General features: G+C 40.3%; 2 long non-coding RNA genes across 2 annotated transcripts in view; one reads left to right on the top strand and one right to left on the bottom strand.

The window, feature by feature from the left end:
- Positions 1-3,828: 3,828 nt before the first annotated feature.
- On the bottom strand, positions 3,829-21,683 carry LOC108352292 (uncharacterized). The gene is made up of 6 exons (XR_005491129.2): positions 21,285-21,683; positions 20,064-20,149; positions 18,760-18,845; positions 9,368-9,540; positions 8,353-8,592; positions 3,829-4,339 (listed from the first exon to the last, which is right to left on the bottom strand). It is a non-coding gene; the product is annotated as an uncharacterized LOC108352292 (long non-coding RNA).
- Positions 21,437-21,786, top strand: part of LOC120095592 (uncharacterized) — a 186,055-nt gene continuing 185,705 nt past the window's right edge. The window contains exon 1 of the long non-coding RNA XR_005491128.2: positions 21,437-21,769. This is a non-coding gene — a long non-coding RNA (uncharacterized LOC120095592). The remainder of the gene's footprint in view (positions 21,770-21,786) is intronic.

The raw sequence follows: 21,786 nt of genomic DNA, 5'->3' as shown, positions 1-21,786 counted from the left end.
CCAAGCAGGGCACGATCATCCTTGGGAAAGCAGTCCTTGCTGTGTGTTTGCACTCACTTTCATCAAAACCTAGGAAGAAAACAAAGCCTTGGGTTTGGCCAGCAAACACCTTCTATAAAGAACTACATCCTAGTGCAAGTCTTTAGCTCTTGCGAAATGAAGGCATGAGGGAGAGGCATGGAGTTGGGGTCAGATGAAGCCCATTTCCAGTGGCTACATTTGAGGCCATGATTGTGACTTTTTAAATTTACTTTTTTTTTTATAAAAAAATAAAGAATATATATTTAAGGCACTGGGCAAACAAACAGCTAAGCATAATCCAGAGAACCAGTGCCAAATACTTCCACTTGTGAATGTTTCTGCAGTGAAGATTCCCCTAAAGCTGGATTCCAGGACCCTACAGCAAGCTTTGAGTGCGAACATGGGGAAGAACACACAAACACCTCTTCCTGCCACCAAGCTGGTCTAGACCATCCAAGATTGGAGGAGCAGGGCATGTTGAGGATCCTTTGCTGATTTCACTGCATAACCCCCCACTCCAGACGAAGACAGAGCCACACTTGGAAAGCAAATCTTGTCTTAAATGTAGCAAAGGATTTCAGATACTCTGTACTTAACAATATCCTCCCTTTTGGCATCAATATTTGAATTGACGGTTGTTGGTGTGTGTGTGTGTGTGTGTGTGTGTGTGTGTGTGTGTGTGTGTGTGTGTGAAAATTCACATCATCAAGGAGCCCCCTGGCTTGTTTGCTTCAGTCATATGTTTAGCTAAACCAGATTGATATTTGCTTGATATTATTTCTTTGGTTTGATGTGCCCAGCTGGCAAGAATAAGTCATTTTGGGGGAATAAATTTAGTAGAGGATCCAGGCACGTGCCAGGGGACCCAGAGCCCTTAATGGAACTTTGGCAGGCAAGACAGTACTAATTTTACAGCAGGTAGAATGGGAGTGGGAGGCGGGTTCTGCAGGAAGCTGTAATCTTCTCTCTTCTTCCCAGCAGTTCTGAAACTGAACTAGTATCTAGATGAGGTGTTCTTTCAGATTACAACTTGTCACACTTAATACAAGTGACACCATCATATATAGCAGACACCAATTCCAAATTTGTTGGTATCCAGGGACAGCAGTTGTTGACCCATTTAATTCTTCAACCCATCATTAAAATAAACTATGTTATGCCTACATGTGTCAGTCTCTGGACAGTGGAATCTCTCAGTGATCTCTGAGATATGAAAGAATGAGTTGCAAATTATCCCTTATAAAGGCCTGTTTATACAGTAGTGTTAGACAGAGGCATGACACAGAGAAATGTGTGCCAGAGGTCATCTCCAGGCTCTAAGGTCTTCACTTGAAAACTGGACTTAATTCTCGTTGTGTAGAATCAAAGGACCTGACCCATTTTTTATTTCCTGAGAGGAAATCTGAGGTTCTTTATAAAGCTTTGGTAGTTGTATGGATGGGTCCCCATTTTTATCTACCCTCCAGCTTGATTGTGTCTATTTCAAAGAAAATATTACTTATTGACTATCTAACCAAATGTTCCACATCATATGGGATAGAAGATCAATTAAACGTGGCCTTCTTTGACCTAGAGAGAGAAATATCTTTTTACGCATGATTGTGATATAGTAGTCATCCTGGGAATAACTATATCGGAAGATACTTTATGGTGCATTGTTTAATAAGTATCCTAGAGGCTGAGAAGATGGCTCGGTGATTAAAGCAGCTGCCACATAAGCTGGAAGACTAATGTTCAGAACCTCAGAATCCATGTAAATGCTGGGTGTGTGGCCGACCACCTGCTGTCACTCCAACCTCAGAAAGATAAAGACAGACTCGAAGCAAGCTGATAAGCTGGCCTAGGCTGATCAGCAAGCCCTGCATGAAATGAAAATTGCTTTCCTTGATGATTAAGGTGGAAAGCAACCAAGGAAGACTAGTGACATCAGTTTCAGGCCCCACTCAGATGCTCAAGCACACACATACTAAGAACACAGAAAAGTGTGCATACGTTGTTCCTGCACACAACATGCCTAAACACTTAAGAAAAAGAACCCCAGAGGGCAAGGTTATTTCATGAATATAAAAATATAGATATAAATATAAATTGAAAATTATATAAAGATTTTTAAAAAAGTACACATGTACTGCTTTATAAGAAACCAATTGAGATTTGCATGCTGAAAATTGAAGGTGAGGATGTTGAAGACATTTAAAATATGCTGTCTTCTATTCTCAAAAAATTAACTAAATATCCTTTAAAAAATTGAAGATGAATGAAGCCAAGATAATAATAGTTCTTTGGATGCTTGAAAAATGATAATGTTTGAAAAGAATTTTTTCATCGAAGCTTCCAGGAAGCTAGAGACTTGTGGGTAAAATGTTTAAATCATTGAAAATTGATCTTACATTTAATGGCAAACGTTGACTCTCTGAAGTCAAACAAGGTCAGTGGGTCAGGGAACTTCCATTACCTAACTTAGCTGACCTCTTGCCATGACATATGAGGGCATCGATCAAGGTTGTTATGCGGAATGTGAAGAAAGTTCTCCACCCCAACTTTAATGTCCTCTAGAAATTGCATCTATGAAACATATTTTGCTGTGACCTGCATAGCTGTCTGTTCTCAATAAAGACGTTTGCCTTCTCTTCTTCCTCATTTTTATTGACTGTGCTCAAATGCAAAACTTTCCTTCCTTTCTGGATGCTCTGCATCCCAGGTTCATGCACAGAAAGTGGTTCCCTAGTTGCATTTTGACTTCACATTTTTTTATCTCCAAGTCTTAGAGCTAGTAGTAAGATGGCTGTCTATTCAGCTGTCCTTTGACCTCAATGGTCTTGACCCATGCCTGTCTATGTTCTAGCACTGCTTTCATTGGCATGATTTGTTTTGAAAATGAAGCATCAGCTTCCCTGTGACACATAGTTGTTTTTATTTATGCATATTGTCTGTTTTCTCTGGAGCCGATTGATCCCTTGGTTCATCCACTAGAACCATTCCTTAGTTGACTACAGGAATGTTAAGCTTGGCTTCCTACATCTAAACTGATTGTTGAAAATCAACAATGATGGAGTATTTCAATTTATTTTCTAAACTGTAGAAACATATGTTTGTCACTGTTTTTCACTCTTAAATGTATAGATTTTTAATTTATTCTCACAATGCTTCTGTGAACATAGATGCAGAATCACTGATAGTCAACCCCAGAATTCTTCATCAAGCAGATTGGCAATGGGTTTTTCTTGCAGACAACTAGTTAAGTCATAGGGACAGCAAGTTTTGTGGAGACAGGAGACATGAGATTACACTAGTTCTTGGACTTTCCTCTGAACTTTATGCTCTTAGGGTAAGACATCTACTATCGCTAGGACTTCGAGAGTATATGGGGGTGTGGTGTGGGTTATGAATTGGCCACTGAAGTCTGTGCTCTGCTCATTCCACAGGAGGAGATCACTGTAGCAGAAACAAAGCCACCTAGCTAGAGGCCGTCTTTTCCTGTTTCCTCCAGCAAGCTGTGGTCACAGGACTATGCTAGGTCCAATGAAGTGTGAGCAAAGGTGACAGATGTTACTCAAGTCAGGTCCTGATGATCTCATGTTGTTTACAGTCTTTGCCTTCTCCTGGGCAGAAAGGGGATAGAAGGGTCTGGGGAGTTCCACAATGGCACAGGACTCTTCTTCTGGATTGTTCATCCAAATGCCCGAGTAGCAAAGAAAGAGAGCCTTCTCCCTGTCACAGAGTGAGTGAGTGAGCGAGCGAGCGAGCGAGCGAGCGAGAGAGAGAGAGAGAGAGAGAGAGAGAGAGAGAGAGAGAATTTCTCCTGTCTTTATTTTTTAAAAGCCTTTATTGTGTGTTCTGATACACTTACTGGGTATTCCCAGCAAAGAATTTTAAATTATATCTTCTTTCACTCACTGCAATGCACAGAACTGTTTATTACAATAAACGAGAACTGACCTAAGGATAAATCAAGTCTATGGGTTCAAAGTGGGAAACAAGAGACCATAGAGAAGAAAGCGACTCCCCATTTTTCATCTTCAGCCCTTTTCGTCAGACTGCATGTTTTGTCTTTAATACGTGTCACTTGGACACTTATCTTAGTAGGTCATCTTAAAAGTCTCGCATGCCAGATTCCAGAGAAATAGGACGATAAGCATCAACATCTAACGATGAAACAGGTACTTCATGTCCTTGTCCACAGCACACGTGCACTCTCACAAACGCAGACTAGACTCTGTGATGAGGATCGCGCACGATAGTGTGTGCAGTAACCCACAGGCCCCCTTGTCCCTAGGCTGATCCAGGCCTGGCAGGGCTTCAGAAAAAGCCACATATTCTGAAAGAAATAACAACAAAGGTCAGTTCATTCTCTTCCTACCTGGTCAGTAGGGCATGAAGCTTTCTAGCTTGCTGGTGAAACCAGTTGTGTTAGTTTTCCTCTCCCCCATAAGGCTAGCCTGAGAGAGAAAAATGTTCCAAGGTGAACAACCTCAAGACCTACGATAGAACCTTCAATTGGGAATCTTAGATAAAGAGCTGAGGCCAGCATTTTATGTGTGATTTATTAAGACAAATTTTGAACCCAGAACACTTGCATTTTAGAAGGTTTTCATGAGAAGCACAGTTTTCACTTTTGTCTTGGGCATGAGGAAGTGATGGCGGGGTGGTGTTCTGTTTATGTGTTCCTTGTTATTGAAGTATGAAGGATACTGGATTTATGCTTTGTTCTTCTGCTCTTGTCAGGACAGGAAATAATTGTTTATTTCTGGGTTGAGGACTTGCTTCTTCTCACTTTGGGGAGAAAATTGCTTTAAAACAATTTCCATACATTACAAATATTACTAATTCGTATATATGTGCATATATATGTATATATGTGACATGTGTATATGTGTATTCTTGTATATATGGTGTGCACACAGATGTGTAATATGTGTGAGGTATATGGACTTGTATCTGTGTGTCATGTATGTGTATGACAGAGAGATTAAAAGGAATAAAGAGAAGACGAGGGGAGGGAAAGAGAAGGGAGGAGAGAGAAAGAGGGGTAGAGGAAGAGAAGCGAGAAGGCAATGCCTAAATGTATGTAATATAATAATGGGAGCTGAAACAGGTCTCAAAATGTTGAAGTTACTTGGAGACAAACCCTCACGGAGACCAGGTTGTCTAGGGACTGCCCGAGGTCAGTCATCTGAATTATTAATGCTCCTGTTTTCACCTCTGTGGTGATGATATGATTATGCGTGTGTCACTACCCTACTTACGGGTACCAAGAGTTAAAGCCAGTACCTCCTGCTTGCTGGCCTAGCGCTCTTCCATCTAAACTCTATCCCAGGACTGAACTCACGAGTTCCTAAGGCACTCACATGACTTACAAAGTGAGTGAAAGCTAGGAAGCCAATTGTACATTTGAAATCCTTCTTTGCCCATTTCAAATTTCTATGTCTCTCTATAGAGTTTAAGAGCCTTCTCAGTAGGACTGCCACAACAGACACTGATGAGAATTGTGTGTGTGTGTGTGTGTGTGTGTGTGTTTATGTGTGTGTCTGTGCGCGCGCGTGCGCGTGTGTGTATGTGTGTATGTGTGTGTGTGCATGTGTGTGTGTGTGTATGTGTGTATGTGTGTGTGTGCATGTGTGTGTGCGCACGTGTGTGTATGTGTTTATGTGTGTGTGTGTGCGTGTGTGTATGTGTGTGTGTGCGCGCGTGTGTGTGTATGTGTTTATATGTGTGTGTGTGCGTCTGGTGTGTGCGTCTGTGTGTGTGTATGTGTGTGTATGTGTGTGTGTGCATGTGTGTGTGTGTATGTGTGTATGTGTGTGTGTGCATGTGTGTGTGCGCACGTGTGTGTATGTGTTTATGTGTGTGTGTGTGCGTGTGTGTATGTGTGTGTGTGCGCGCGTGTGTGTGTATGTGTTTATATGTGTGTGTGTGTGTGCGTCTGTGTGTGTGTATGTGTGTATGTGTGTGTGTGTATGTGTGTGTATGTGTGTGTATGTGTGTGTGTGTGTATGTGTGTGTGTATGTGTGTGTGTGTGTATGTGTGTGTTTGTCACATTTACCCTTTCCCCCAGCCAGGTCACAGGAAGTGTTCTGATACTGTCCCTTCCTTCAGCAACGTGCCTGTTTTGATGAGGGAAAATCAACTCTCTTCCCTCTGGGAACTATTCTGGTGGAGCCGAGTTATGCTAGTGGTGAAGCTGCTTGATCTTATCAGAGCCACTGGGCAATCTCTGCTGAAGGAAGAAAATCATATTTTTGTTCAGTGATGGCTGAGTCAGATGAAAATAATCTGAATAAATATTACATTATATTCAATTTCAAGGGATGTAAATGGGGAGGATGCAGAACTTGCCCCTGAACTCCATGCTTGGAAGTTAAACTATATACATATAGACCTTTCTTATTCATGGTTGGGAATCTGAAGCGAGTTTTATGACTTAATAACTGTGTGTGCTTATCTATTTACAAAAGTTTGTTTCAATGCTCTAACCACTTTGTATGAGTTGAGAGAAATCTTGCCTTTACACTTGCCTAGCTAACCTTCTTCTGTCCCATTCCTCTTCCTCCACCCTTCCTTCCTTCCTTCCTTCCTTCCTTCCTTCCTTCCTTCCTTCCTTCCTTCCTTCCTTCTTTCCTTCCTTCCTTCCTGAGCCCTGCCCGCTCCACTTCCGTCTTTTCAATACTGCAGTAAGTTAGCATGGCTGCTCAGCTGCTGGCTTGAAGGGACGCCTTCACCTGCCCTTTCCAAAGAACTTGTCATGTTTAAGACCACCCCATGCAGAAGTTTGGAAATTCTGAAATGTTCCCTTGGCTTCTGTCTAGCGACTGCAGGACTGTGTGAACTCAGGAATGCCAGATAGGCATTGGAAAGGAACAGGAAGTACTAGCTTTGTTCCCTGCAAATTACTGCAGCTGCTTCTCTGCTCCTACACACACACACACACACACACACACACACCAGTGAAACCTGTTTGTCTGTAAGTTCCTGTCACCCAAACTGAAGCAAAAAAAAAAATCCTTTCAGCAAACTGCCCGCATTTTTATTACATAAACAGAGGGAAATAGAATTGATTTTTACTTTTATTACTGTAAAGAAAATGCTGTTAAAAAAGAACGCAGACAAAAGGAGACCCTCCACACACACACACACACACACACACACACACACACACACACACACACACACACACATTCACACCATAGTAGACAAAGTTATGTCTGCAAAGAGAGTTAAAGGGGACTTGAGTTACAGTCAAGGTCCCTAGCTCCATCTTTTGTCTTTGTCTCTTTCTTCAGCCTCTCACTGAAGGAGTGTTTCTCTTTCCAAGCAAGGGGCAGCAGGGGTTGGCTTTCCTTGCACAAGCTAAATTCTGTCTCATTAGAGGAGACACAGCAGGTCAGAAAGGACACCACCTCTGAGGAGAGAGCGGGAGCTGGGAGGCAGGCTTATGGAAGACAAGACCTGGAACTTCTGAGAAGTCAGGGTGCACCTCTCCTGCAGCACCACAAATTGCCACTCTGATTTAGAAATTACACATATGGCTTTTTGCATCATGGCCAGAACCTTTTCTTGTTTTTGGTGTCACTAGTTTCACCATTGGTTACATGTGACCTATATATTTTTTTAAAGAGCTACAAATAAAAATAATAAAAAAAACTATGTATGGGTGTATGTGTGCATGCTGTGTATAAATGCATGTATGTGCAGGCGTGTGGAGGCCAGAGGACAACTTTGGCTGTCTTCCTTCATCATTCTCTCCCTTAGTTTCCGAGGCAGGGTTTCTCACTGTATCTGAGCCCCAGCATCCTTCTGTGTGCACCTCCCTCGTGGGGCTGCCTCTGTGGATTTCCTATGTGAGCACTGGATGCCTAACTCTGAATCTCATCCCTGCACATGAAGCATTTTATTGCTTGAGCCTCTCCATAACCTGAGGTTGATTCTTATTCAGTAATAAATGTTCAAAGATTCAACAGTGGTAAACATACACATACACACACACGCACACACACACACACACATAAGTACACACAAATATACAAACTAATACTAAGTAAAATTTTAAAAATATTTTTTGGCACTCCAAGTATTATATTATATGAGAATATAATATAAATGTTCTTATATTTTATTCATTATGTTTATTTATTCATTATTCTTATATTCATTCATCTATGAGAATATAAATATTCATAATCGAATAATATATGTTAACCATATTTTCCTATGTTAAGTAAATAAAGCCATATTTTCTTAGGTAGTTTAGAAAAAGAGAGGAACATTAACTATATTATTTATAATCACTACTATGTATCCATGGGATTTTGGTCCTTGGATACCTTTCTTACCTTTCCCATGGAAATCGGAGTCCTCAGGTGCTCCAGGGACTTTTTAGAAGGCATGCTACTTGGATATAGCCAATTCACATCCTCCCACATCCTTCAAATCATCTGTAGCCACACTTCCTACACTGTGGGTCCTAGCCCCACATGGGGCTGCATAGCGCATTTGGTGGGGGATCTTTAGAGAAGGGAAATAGCAGGATAAAAGTGATAGAAAGAGGAAATGGGAAAATAAGAAGAAGGGGTCTTTAATGGAAGAGACATGGATGGTCAGGCAGAGAAGAAAGGAGAAGGGAAAAATAAAAATGCAGATGTTTCAAACACATAATGAATCATATTATATATACCTAAAATTACATATAATACATGTAAGCATCTATATATCATGCACATACTCTATCATGTATCTATCATCTATCTAATCATCTAATTATCTATTTCTCATTTATCAATGTTAACTTGGGCTGCCAGTACTTCCCTCAAGACCCATTGACCATCTGACCAAACCCCCTTTACCAAGGATAAGATTCTCCCCTTTGAGTTGTCAGGAGAGTTCAAGAGATTACCAAAATAGTAAGTGCTGTGGCTGTTCCCTACCAGAAGCTGAAGATACATCTCTGTTATTGGAGACACCGTGTACTCAGACAGGACTCAAACGATCTAAATTGCATCTAATTTGAAAACCTCTTCCCTGAGGACTACTTTGTATGGTTCCAGAAAGATGCTATAAAAACTGCTAAAGGAGAAAAGCAGTCAATAGATGTACACAGGTACGACACCTATGAAACACAATGATGAACATCATGGTAAAATATTCATAAATATGAGTGGCACTCATATTTTGGTGTAACCAACCACTCTCTAACTGGGCTAAGGCCCACTAATTGGGGACGGGGAGCATGCCTGATACTGAAAACCTAGGCAAATACCAGAGTGAGTTAGATCGTGCATCTTAGGAAAGACCCAACTACTAGTAATTTAGTTTGCCAGCATTATTCCTAACTACATTCGACATACTCACCTTATACCCACAGATAATGAAGCTCTCAGCCCTCACCAAGTAGAGTGTCTATTTTGTGGTGGTGTGAATACACCTGCAACACACTCCATGTACCCAGGGCTCAGGGATAATCTTGAAAGAGAGTCGTAGAGATTGTAAGAGCCAGCGGACAAGGGGGGTCTGCTGTGTGTGTCCTAGAAATAACAGAGAAATTCCTCAACATACCTCAACAATGGGGCTTCCTAAGCGAGACAGGAACAGTGATAATACCAATAGATACGCCTGTGTAAAGAGGGAAATCTCACATGGACCCCACTCATAGACAAATAACCACAGGCAATGACTGAGAGGGCATTAATTAGCCTTCCCCGTACATGAGCTCTCAAAGTACTTCTCCAGTGACCAAATGGTCAGTCCTGGAATCACATACATAGAAGCAACATTAAATTGATTTGAATACAGTTATGCATATGTTCATGTAACAATAATAATAAAGAAGAGGCCATAATTTGAGAGTGAATAAAGAAGAGGATATAAGGGGTTGAAAATTGGATGTGGAAGGAGTTGGAGGAGGAAAGGGAGAGGGGAAAATGATACAATTATAACTTTATTGCAAATACTTTCTATCAGTAGCTGGTTGCACCTACTGATGTAAAACAAGTGTAATGGAAGGTTGTTGGTATTGGAATTCTGAGATGTTCGATTCCTCCAAATTTTTCTGAATAAACACATATACACACACCTTTAACAAACTTAGAATCTCTCATGAAAGGCTGATTGGAGTATTACTACTTATCCTAATAACCATAACCATAAATAGTTTCCAAATTTTAAATAATATAGTAGAACCTTTCTTGTTGAGAAATTTTCCCTTCCATGCATTAGTTCTTGTCTCATTTATTTCTTGCATATAAATTGCAAATTCTGGTAAGATGACTTTCTTAGGATACTTCCCAGAATCAAATTAATTGATCAAAAAGGAATCAATCAGTTTTTATATTTGACTGATAATGTTAAATTGCTCTCTAGTAAAATTGTATTGAACAAAACTCTGACATGATATTTGAGAGGACAAGTCCACTTCTCATAAAAAAACCCCATCATTTTAATTGGTAAATAATGGACATCTGATTTTATTTTGAAAGTGAGAACAGAATGTTGGTCTTTGTTGGCATGTCACCTTTTTTGTTTTGTTTTGTTTTGTTTTCTTTTGTTTTGTTTTCATGAGTAACCTAGTTTATTCCTTTGATTGTCATTGGAGGACTCTCAAACTTTCCTTATTAATAGTTTTCCTATAGATCCTTACAATTCTTTCCTCATTAGTATTATAATTTTTAGTGACTATCTTAATCTAACGTATAGGGTAACAAGTTTCATTCTGCAATGTCATATGGATGTGTCGGTCGGTATATTTTACTTTCGTTCATTTTCCTTCCTCTCTTTTTCTGGTTCTCTTAATCCCCCTGGATATTTCCCACCTCAGTCCATTTTCTTCTCCAGGATATTCCATTGTCCTAATTTTTAAAAATCAGAGCTTCTTTAGTTTTCCTTTTTTATTATTTACCTTTCTATTAGCTTTTTCACATTTTGTATATTCAACCTGTCATCTCACTCCGGAATAATTCTTACATACAACTTGCATGAGAATCTCTGGTGTACTCATTAAGCCAAGATTTTGAGTCCAATATCAAAATACGTTATTTGGTAATCCGTTGCTATGGTTCTGCGCACTGTTTTGTAGCAAGGAGCCAAGATGATGTTGAATGAAATAGCTTTAAAAATGTATTGTTAAATATGGTTTCCACAGATTGCATATTTTAGAATTCAACAATCCAAAGGTCAAAATTATACACCAAAATGTAATTGTGTCTGTATTAAGCATACACAGTTTTCTTCCTTGCTGTTACTTACACAATATTTATTTGCATTAGGTATTTTAAGTAAAAATTGGCACGATATACAGGAGAAAGTTCATGGTTGTATGCCAACACAGTCATCCCATAGAAGATACTTGAACACCAGCAGATGCTGGCATCTGCAGGGGGTCCTGGATTGAATCCCTTTGGATCCTGAAAGGATTTTATCACTTCACACTAATACACCGAAAGAGCACCTCACAGTGTGATGGTTTGTATATGCTTGACCCTGGAGTGGCATTATTAGGAGGTGTGGCCTTGTTGGAGTAGGTGTGTCACTGTGGGCATGGGTTTAAAACCCTCAACCTAGCTATATGAAAGTCAGTATTCTGCTAGCAGCCTTCAGTTGAAGATGTGAATCTCTCAGCTCCTCCTGCACCATGCCTGCCTGGATGCTGCCATGCTCTCACCTTGATGATAATGGACTGAACCTCTGAACCTGTAAGCCAGCCCCAATTAAATATTGTCCTTTATAAGACTAGCATTGGTCATGGTGTCTGTTCGCAGCAGGAAAACCCTAACTAAGATACACAGTAATACCTCCTAAATATATCTCTACATTTTTCATGTTTTCTCACATTTTTATTTGTTGATATCTAGTCTTTAGATACATGGGGCATCCATTGATCAGTATACCTTACTGTAAGACAGCCATTTTCTCAGCACAACTTACTGAGCAGCATCATAGTTCACTAATAACTTACACTTTCAACTTCACCATACATTGCAACTTTACAAATATTTGAAACTATTGCTAAGCTTGTTTTACTTATCATTGACTTATCTGTTTATTATTGTCTGGTGTTTTGAGTGCTCTAGAGTTTGGATATGTATATTGTGTCATGATTTGTGACCTCTCCCTGTTCTCTTCTAACTCAAACACTTTTTTGGTGATTCTTACTTGTACCACTTAAACAAGAGTATGTTAAATTGATTAGTTATTATCATCTAGTTAGCTATCAATCAATCATCTATCTGTCTGTCTATTAATTACTTTATTCTTTGACATTTTCAGCTTGTATATAACACATTCCACTCACTGCCCCACCTTCTCTTATTTCCATTCCCAGCATCACTTTGCTTTCAGGACATTTCCAAAACCTACTATGTTTTCTTTTTCATTTTTGGCTTTTTTTTTGCAGTTCCCTGGGTTTAACCAGAGTGTCCTGAAGTGATTCTCCCTCCTGCACCAGCCATCAGTTGTTAAGATCTCTTCAAAGAAGGGCTAGAGTCCATCTATCTATGACTGAGTATTGCCAGACCCAGTTGTATGCAGGTCACCATAGTTGCTAAGTTCATTGTTGCAATGGCCTTGTCGTACCTAGAAGACAGCATATCATGGCCCCCATCTCCATCATGCAGATTTTACACTCTGTTTGACCCTCCTTGGTAATGTTTCCCAAGCCTTGTGTCATATGACATGGATGTCTCACTGAGGACTGAGCACTCAGCAGTCACTTATTCTCAGCACCTTCACCAACTATAGGCCTCTGGATTAACTTCTCACTGCAAACAAAAGCTTTTTGGACAAAGGCTGAAGACAGCAATCTTCTAGTTAGAAACCTAAGATTGATTTCCACTTAGAAAAATATAAGTATGAGGTCTATCACGGGTACCTATGACTTCCCAAGCCATGGGCCTTTCACTAGCTCACAGTACCAGGATTGAACTCTCTCCTGTGGAATTGGGCTCCTGTCCAATCGGAATGTACCTGGTTACCTCTATCAGTCACAATCATACCAGCGGTGGACAAAGCTTTCCTGGCATATTGTACTGTGGCATGCAGGGTCCATAGCTGGATGAGAAGACTGATGCTTTTTCTCTCTTAGTTGCTAAATAGCAACTTCTAGAACTAGGAAAGCCAGCATAGAGGAAACTTCCAGTTCCGTTCCAGCATGATTACTCTACATCCAACATTTCAACATGTGGGATCTTCAGCAATTGAGTCTTACAGCTGGTGAGCAGCCAGGAGCAGTTGAAATAGCCGGTGCTGTTTTTGAGGGTGTCTGGGGCCTTCCTGGCTAACTCTCATAGGGAGGTGTCCTATACTTGTCACTGGACATTTTTATTTTACAACCTGTAGTATCTAGATCAGCATTATTCACTTGTGCAGACTGTTTTCTTTAAAGTATATGCATGTTAATCAGCTGATATTTAAACAAATAAAATACAGATATCAGCTTAATTAGTCAATAGATTATAATAATTACTAAATGTCTTAATTCTCTTGATTAAACACCATGACCAACACAAGTTATAAAATTTGGAATTTTTTGTTTCAGGGGCTTGGAGTCCATGATGGCAAAGCACAGGAGCTTACATCCTGATCCACAAATGGGATGGAGATGGAGACAGAGAGAGAAAGAGAGAGAGAGAGAGAGAGAGAGAGAGAGAGAGAGAGAGAGATATGTCCCATTCAGAGAGGCGGGGTGCTGGGAACCATACAATTCCTTTAAATAACAAATCTCATCCTCTTTCAGTGGTACATATCCTACAACAAGGCCTTACCTCCCAATCCTAATCCCACCAACTGGGGACTGAGTAATCAAACATCTGAACCTACGTGATTCATCCTCATTTAAAACATCACAGTTGACTGCCATATTATTTTTTCATAAATCTCCAGTTTGGTTAACCCTCTTTCCCACCTCCTCCCTTTCTTCATCCCTTTGTCTCCAACTCATTAAATCTTGTTATTCTCTGTATTCTCTCCCTCTTCTTTAATATCACATGTATTCTACTAAGAACACTCTTTATAGGTCTCCCCCTCCAGATATTTCAAGTTAAAATTACAAGTTAAAAAAATTGAAAGCAATGGTACACATAAGAGTAGGACATGTGGCATTGTTCATTCTGGATCCAGGTTACCTCCTCACTCAGTAGAATATTCTCCAGTTCCATTCTTCCATCCATTTTTTTTTGGAAAATTTTAAAATTTTCCCTTTTTTTATAGCTGAATAAAATTCTACTACTGTTCATATGTGCCACATCTTAATTTTTCATTCATCAGGTGATGGCCATCTGGATTGATTCAATTTTCTAGTTATTGGAACTAGGAAAACAATGAACACATCTGTGGAAATGGAACTATAGCAGGATATTCAGTCTTTTGAGGATATGTCTGAGATGGTAGAGTGGATCATATTGTACTTCTATTTTAAGTTCTACACAAAATCTAAATATTCATTTCAAGAGTGACTGCCCCTACCAACAGTTCATGAGGATGGTTTACCCTCCTACGGACATTGTATAAGGGTTCCCCTTTCTCTACCTTGAAATTGATATTTATTGTAATTTGCTTCTTTGATGATAGCCATTATAACTAATTAAGAAGAGATATCAAAGCAGTTTTAGCTTGCATTTCTCCAGTGGTTAAAAATGGCCAACACTTTAAAAAAACGTTTCCTAGATGTGTGAGGTTCTTTTGAGGGTCTATGGCCTGCTTTTCATCTTAGTTGTTCATTGTTTTAATTCTTAACCTTCTTTTCAGTTTCTTAATGTCTGTGTAGTCCAGACATTAATCTGCTGTCATATGTACAGTTGGCAAAGTCTTCTTTGTAGCCTGCCTCTTCTCTCACTGATTGGCATTTTCCTTTGTTATGTAGAATAGTCATAATTTCATGAGGCTCCTGTCCATCAGTTGTTGGCCTTATTTCCTTTACAACTAGATTCCTATCCAGAAAGTCCTTACCTAGTCTTTATGTAAAGGCATATTTCCTGTGTTTTCCTCTGGTAGCTTCAGCGTTTCAGATCTTATATTGAGGTATTTAACCCACTTTTATTTGAGTTTTGTGCAGAATAAGAAATAAGGATCTGGGACACCGCCGGAACCTGAAGGAAACAGACTGGATAAACAGTTCTCTGCACCCAAATCCCGTGGGAGGGAGAGCTAAACCCTCAGAGAGGCAGACACGCCTGGGAAAACAGAAGAGACTGCACTCTGCACACACATCTCGGACGCCAGAGGAAAACACCAGACGCCATCTGGAACCCTGGTGCACTGAAGCTCCCGGAAACTGCGGCACAGATCTTCCTGGTTGCTGCCACCGCAGAGAGCTCGTGGGCAGCACCCCGCGACCGAACTTGAGCCTCGGGACCACAGGTAAGACCAACTTTTCTGCTGCTAGTGACCTGTCTGGTGAACTCAAGACACAGGCCCACAGGAACAGCTGAAGACCTGTAGAGAGGAAAAACTACACGCCCGAAAGCAGAACACTCTGTCGCCATAACAGGCTGAAAGAAAACAGGAAAACAGGTCTACAGCACTCCTGACACACAGGCTTATAGGGCAGTCTAGCCACTGTCAGAAATAGCAGAACAAAGTAACACTGAGATAATCTGATGGCGAGAGGCAAGCGCAGGAACCCAAGCAACAGAAACCAAGACTACATGGCAACATTGGAGCCCAATTCTCCCACCAAAACAAACATGGAATATCCAAACACACCAGAAAAGCAAGATCTAGTTTCAAAATCATATTTGATCATGATGCTGGAGGACTTCAAGAAAGACGTGAAGAACTCCCTTAGAGAACAAGTAGAAGCCTACAGAGAGGAATCACAAAAATGCCTGAAAGAATTCCAGGAAAACATAATTAAACAAGTAGAAGCCCATAGAGAGGAGTCACAAAAATCCCTGAAAGAATTCCAGGAAAACACAATCAAACAGTTGAAGGAATTAAAAATGGAACTAGAAGCAATCAAGAAAAGACACATGGAAACAACCCTGGATATAGAAAACCAAAAGAAGAGACAAGGAGCTGTAGCTACAAGCTTCACCAACAGACTACAGGAGATGGAAGAGAGAATCTCAGGAGCAGAAGATTCCATAGAAATCATTGACTCAACTGTCAAAGATGATGTAAAGCAGAAAAAGCTACTGATCCAAAACATACAGGAAATCCAGGACTCAATGAGAAGATCAAACCTAAGGATAATAGGTATAGAAGAGAGCGAAGACTCCTAGCTCAAAGGACCAGTAAATATCTTCAACAAAATCATAGAAGACAACTTCCCTAACCTAAAAAAAGAGATACCCATAGGCATACAAGAAGCCTACAGAACCCCAAATAGATTGGACCAGAAAAGAAACACCGTCACATAATAGTCAAAACACCAAACGTTGTTGGTGGGATTGCAGTCTGGTACAACCATTCTGGAAATCAGTCTGGAGGTTCCTCAGAAAATTGGACATTGAACTGCCTGAGGATCCAGCTATACCTCTCTTGGGCATATACCCAAAAGATGCCCCAACATATAAAAAAGACACGTGCTCCACTATGTTCATCGCAGCCTTATTCATAGTAGCCAGAAGCTGGAAAGAACTCAGATGCCCTTCAACAGAAGAATGGATACAGAAAATGTGGTACATCTACACAATGGAATATTACTCAGCTATCAAAAACAACAAGTTTATGAAATTCGTAGGCAAATGGTTGGAACTGGAAAATATCATTCTTAGTGAGCTAACCCAATCACAGAAAGACATACATGGTATGCACTCATTGATAAATGGCTATTAGCCCAAATGCTTGAATTACTCTAGATGCCTAGAACAAATGAAACTCAAGATGGATGATCAAAATGTGAATGCTTCACTCCTTCTTTAAAAGGGGAACAAGAATACTCTTGGCAGGGAAGAGAGAGGCAAAGATTAAAACAGAGACTGAAGGAACACCCATTCAGAGCCTGCCCCACATGTGGCCCATACATATACAGCCACCCAATTAGACAAGATGGATGAAGCAAAGAAGTGCAGACCGACAGGAGCCGGATGTAGATCGCTCCTGAGAGACACAGCCAGAATACAGCAAATACAGAGGCGAATGCCAGCAGCAAACCACTGAACTGAGAATAGAACCCCCGTTGAAGGAATCAGAGAAAGAACTGGAAGAGCTTGAAGGGGCTCGAGACCCCTTATGTACAACAATGCCAAGCAACTAGAGCTTCCAGGGACTAAGCCACTACCTAAAGACTATACATGGACTGACCCTGGACTCTGACCTCATAGGTAGCAATGAATATCCTAGTAAGAGCACCAGTGGAAGGGGAAGCCCTGGGTCCTGCTAAGACTGAACCCCCAGTGAACTAGACTGTTGGGGGGAGGGTGGCAATGGGGGGAGGGCTGGGAGGGGAATACCCATAAGGAAGGGGAGGGGGGAGGGTTGGGAGGGGAATACCCATAAGGAAGGGGAGGGGGGAGGGGGATGTTTGCCCGGAAACCGGGAAAGGGAATAACACTCGAAATGTATATAAGAAATACTCAAGTTAATAATAAAAAAAAAACGAAATAAGGATTTGGTTTCATACTTCTACATGTGATATCCAGTTTTCCAAGCACTATTTGTTGATGATGCTGTCTTTTCTCTATCCATGGTTTTGGCATCTTCAGTAACATTTGCATGGTTTACTTGTATAGACTTACATTTAAATAGGGTGTTCCATTTATATATGTCTATTCATGTGCCAGCAGGGTTTTGATATTGAGGTTCTGAGATGCAATCTGAAGTCAGGTATGGTGATGCTTCTAACAGTTCTTTTTGTTTAGGTTTGTGTTGACTACCCAGGTTTGTTTGTGCTTCCACAAACATTTTAATATTGTTTTTCTACATTCTTTTGAGGAATGATGATGGGATTTTGATTGGAATTACATAGAACCTATAGATTGCTTTCAGTATGATAGCCAGTTTTGCAATGTTACTTCTTCTAATCCAAGAACACCACATGGGATGTCTTTCCATCTTCCAATGTCTGCCTCTGTTTCTGTCTTTCTGTCTTCCTTCCTTTTCTTTGTCTGTCTTTATGTCTATCTCTCTTTGTTTCTCTCTCTCTTCCTTCCTCTCTTTCTTTCTTTCTTTCTTTCTTTCTTTCTTTCTTCCTTCCTTTCTTCCTTTCTTTCTTCATTTCTTTCTTCCTTTCTTTCTCTTTCTCTCCTCTCTCTTTCCCTTCCCTCCCTCCTTCCTTCCTTCCTTCCCCCTTCTCTTCCTCCTTTTCTTTTTCTTTGTATTGGTTTTTCAAGATAGAATTTTTCTGTGTAGCCCTGAGTTTTCCTAGAATTCTCTCAATAAACTAGGCTGGTCTCATACTTAGAGATTTGCCTGCCCCTGCCAAGTGCTGGGATTAAAGGTGTATGACACCACAGCCTGACTGCAATGTGTTCTTTAATTCTTCAATATCATAAAGATTTCATTGTAGGCATCTTTTGTTTCATTTGAATAGGTTTATTCCAAAATATTTTAATTTTCAATGCTAAATATTACTGGATTACTAAATTTTACTGGAGTAGGATTTGAATATATGAAATAATGTTGAGAGGCATCACATGTGTGTAGCTCCCCATACTAAAGCATCATGGACATCTATTCATTTAGAACTTCAGTTTCACTCTTTTCAAGAAAACACTTTTTCTAATTTTATGTGGGTATTATTTCTTAAAGTTATTTTTTGGTTCTATGTATGTTTAATGCTTCTATTATAAGTTATAGGTAGAATATTTTACCTAGAGCCAAAGTGAAATGGATCCTATACTAGGGCTCATTCAAAAGCAACTCTGACTTGCAGAAACCATCAGATACATCACCACACCTGAAGAATAGAGGAAGAGAAAGGAGAAAGCATGATTACTACACCAGCATTTTCAAGATCTCTAACCTGTGTTTATGACAAGGATCCACACATATATTTCTTCTTTAAGAAATACTGTAAAATTGGAGGAACTCTTACTGTAGAACTCTTTGCATTACCTTTAGAGAAATAAATGGAAGGAAGGCCATTACTCAGATTGGATAAGCCCTCTGAGGATGATTGAGCTTTGCTCTGCTATATAGACATATAGTTCATTGGTTGATGTCGGGAACCGTAGAAAGGTTCAAACTATGGTTATGAATTTGAGAAGCGCTAACATATACGTGGTTATAAGACTATGAGATTTTTCAGGTATCTCAAGGAACCTCAGCATATTAAGAACTGGAAAGTATTTTGTTGAGACTGTAGTATGGTTGTTAGAAAAAATACAGTGCAGGGCTCAGTGGACCGGAGGATTTTAAGGACATATAGTAAGCAGTAGTACTTCTATAGCGAACTGAAAACTATAGCGCTCTATAATTCTTGAGGCTGTGTAGAGTTGTTGGAAGCTCCAGGCCACTTCTGCAATCTGGAGGGAAACTCTTCTTTATCCTCTTGTGGTTCACCAGTAATTTTTGGTGTGCTTTGGTTTGGGAGTGCATAACAGTCCTTGCCTGTGCTGTCACACTGTGGTTTTAGCACTCGTGTCTTTAGATACACATTTCCTTATAAGAATACCAGAAATATTGGCTGAAGGGTCAACCTCCTCCAGTATGACCTCCTCCTATTCCAAATTACATCTGTGCAGTGTGATGTCCGAGTGCTTGTTGTGTTTTTTGTTGAAGGAATGATTAGTGACTTTTGAGAGAGCTGAGATCAAACTCAAAGTTCACAGCAGTGGCTTAGTGTGCGTCAAGTGGAGAAGGGCCCCTGTGAACGAGAGAAGAGTGTAATCTGAGGGTGGATGAACACTGAGAATTTGAGAGTCTCTAAGAATCCTAGCTGGTCATTAATATATAGCCAAGGGATCTTAAGGCAGCAAGTACATTTACGTAATAAAGTAACACAGCATTAAATGGTCTGGTTCACTAAAATTTATATTTATATATTTATGAAAATAATCCTGCATCTGGTAATGGGCTTTCTATCAACATAAATTCTTAGACTATTTCAGTCAGCATGAAAACACTTACATCGATGTAAGCCTAATGGGTTATATGCATGTATGTACATACTCACATGTTGATCCATATTTTGTAGTATTCCCCAAGATTCAACACGTTGCTCGGTTATAGAAGGTAGCAAATTTGTCATAACACAGTAGCCTAGAAAGAGAAGGACATTTACAATAAATAATCTAAAAAGATTGCTTTTCCCTCAGAGTCTAGAAAAATCACTATGTTTCATTTTCTATGATGAAGTCAAAAGTTGTTGAACATTTGGGGTTTCTGAGTGCCTGTTTTACATGCACAGGACACTGGATTCAGTCCTCAGAACTAAGGAAGCAAAATTGAACCCCCTATGTCTAAACTTGGCAAGACAAAGTCATTAGCAGTGTTTCCAGATTGTTCATCCCCTAGTATAGTTCTTATATTTAAATATACTTTATATGCTATGTATATTTTCAAGCAAAAGTGGAATGTTTCCATTGGCGATTAGTATTTTCATCAATTAATTAATTGATATTGAAACTGCGAATATAAGATTGTTTCCTTCAGAATAGTATTTGGTTTCAATAGTAAGTTTTGATTCAGGAAAATTATTTACAAATGTGGTCCCATTTTCTTTTCCTAATATCTCTTGAGAAAGCAAACACGAGTGAGCATGTACTTAATACTTCTTGGTGGAGCTGAAGGACTTGCTTGGCTCAACCCTGAACCTAGAACAGTTTTCTTTCTAAATCATGGAGTCTTTGCTGCTGAAAGCTCTGTCATGAGTTACTCTTACAGAGAAGCCTTAGCGCCTGGCAGTGGGGAAACCATCCTCGACAGGTTCAATGTTGCCCCCCTCAGGAGGGTCTGTGCAATGGAAAGATGCAATCGGAAACCAAGGGTTTGAAATGCCGAGGTGCAGTCAAACCTTTGAACTCAGGTTTAAAGGGCAAATGAACATTAACTCCACCGAAATCACTCCTCTTTGAACTGGAGGCCCAAGAAAATGCTCTCGATTCGTGTGTGCAGAACCAGCCTTGCCCCCGGGGGAAAGATGATTCTTTCGGTAGCCTGAGAAGCAACGTTTTCTGTAAGGAGTTCTTAGGTACGGGAACTTTCTTGTGACTCATACTTGCTAGCTTCTTAGTTTGAGCTGGGCAGCCTGTACTCTTGAGGTTCAGTGTTAGGAAACTGCCCCCTAATGGGCTGTAGGTGACAGGCAGTGTCTGGACTTAGGAAGAGGAATTACTGTAGTTGACCTAGAATGGCCATGGGACTTTGGAGCCTCCTGGATAACATAGTTGCTTACCTTCTTGTTATCAGCCTGAAAAACTTAATCAAGTGACACATTTTCAGTCCCCTGACTGTCTCATGACCAACTGGAAGGTATTAGGCAAACTCCATCCAGGAAGATTGTCATAAAGTCGTCGACTGGACTCTGCCTCGGGAAAAGTTTAGTGTGTTCTGGTTTGTGTTCATACTGCCGACACTGAGAGCTTAAGGTTTTGTTCTCTCTCTCTCTCTCTCTCTCTCTCTCTCTCTCTCTCTCTCTCTCTCTCTCTCTCTCTCTCTCTCTCTCTCTCCCCCCCTTTGTGGTGTTGGGAAGCAAACCCAGGAATGCACACATGGTAGAGACACGCTCCAGAATTCAGGTGTTCAGGTGTATGCCTAGCCCGAAGGAGTAGTGTGTTCTAGACTATAGTAACGTTCTTAACCTCACGTACAGAGCGCCATGTAGATTCTTTCCTGTTCTCACAAAGGCTGTAGAATGGAGGAACCATGGACTCGCTAAAGGTCAGTGATGTTAGGAA

Source organism: Rattus norvegicus, chromosome 11, assembly GCF_036323735.1.
Source record: "Rattus norvegicus strain BN/NHsdMcwi chromosome 11, GRCr8, whole genome shotgun sequence".
Taxonomy (NCBI): Eukaryota; Metazoa; Chordata; class Mammalia; order Rodentia; family Muridae; genus Rattus; species Rattus norvegicus.
Note: the sequence above shows the minus strand (reverse complement) of the source record. Positions and strands in the feature narration are given on the sequence as shown.